The sequence below is a fragment of the Bos grunniens genome, chromosome 14 (assembly GCF_055505025.1).
Source record: "Bos grunniens cultivar Pamir isolate PY7600 chromosome 14, Bosgru_T2T1.0, whole genome shotgun sequence".
NCBI lineage: Eukaryota > Metazoa > Chordata > Mammalia > Artiodactyla > Bovidae > Bos > Bos grunniens.
Window position 1 is genome coordinate 28,925,406 of NC_141178.1, and position 1,124 is coordinate 28,926,529.

Below are 1,124 nucleotides of genomic sequence, written 5' to 3' on the forward strand. Positions count from 1 at the left end.
TCTTAATATCTTGTGCTTCTGTTAGTTCCATACCGTTTCTTTACTTTATTGTGCCCATCTTTGCATGAAATATTCCCTTGGTATCTCTCATTTTCTTGAAGAGATTTCTAGTCTTTACCCTTCTATTGTTTTTCTCTGTTTCTTTGCACTGATCACTGAGGAAGGCTTTCTTATCCCTCTTGCTATTCTTTGGAACTCTGCATTCAGATGGGTATATCTTTCCTTTTTTCCTTTGCCTTTTGCATCTCTTCTTTTCTCAGCTATTTATAAGGCCTTCTCAGAGAACCATTGTGTCTTTTTGCATTTCTTTTTCTTGGGTATGATCTTGATCACAGCCTCCTGTACAATGTCATGAACCTTTGTCCATAGTTCTTCAGGCACTCTGTCTATCTGATCTAATCCCTTTATCTATTTTTTACTTCCACTGTTTAATCATAAGGGACTCGATTTAGGTAATACCTGAATGGTTGAGTGGTCTTCCCTACTTTCTTCAATTTAAGTGAATTTGATAATAAGAAGTTCATGATCTGAGCCACAGTCAGCTCCTGGTCTTGTATTTGCTGGCTGTATAGAGCTTCTCCATCTTTGGCTGCAAATATAATCAATCTGATTTTGGTATTGACCATCTGGTGATATCCACGTGTAGTCATCTTTTGGGTAGTTGGAAGAGGATGTTTGCTATGACCAGTGTGTTTTCTTGGCAAAACTCTGTTAGCCTTTGCCCTGTTTCATTTTGTACTCCACAGCCAAACTTACTGTTACTCCAGGTATCTCTTGATTTCCTACTTTTGCATTCCAGTACCGTATAATGAAGGATTTCCCTGGTGGCTCAGACGGTAAAGTGTCTGCCTACAATGCAGGAGACCCAGGTTCGATTCCTGGGCAGGGAAGATCCCCTGGAGAAGGAAATGGCAACCCACTTCAGTACTCTCACCTGGAAAATCCCATGGACGGAGGAGCCTGGTGGGCTACAGTCCATGGGGTCTCAAAGAGTCGGATACGACTGAGCGAGTTCCCTTCCTTCCCTTCCCCTATAATTAAAAGGACATCTTTTCAGGGTGTTAGTTCTAAAAGATCTTGTAATTCTTCATAGAACCATTTAATTTCAGCTTCTTCAGCATTAC

At 40.8% G+C, this 1,124-nt stretch overlaps 1 non-coding gene across 1 annotated transcript; it reads left to right on the top strand.

Annotated features, from left to right (window-relative positions):
• The first annotated feature begins 818 nt into the window (after nt 1-818).
• TRNAC-ACA (transfer RNA cysteine (anticodon ACA)) lies at nt 819-890 on the top strand. Its single transcript has one exon. It is a non-coding gene; the product is annotated as a tRNA-Cys (tRNA).
• The last annotated feature ends 234 nt before the right edge of the window (nt 891-1,124 follow it).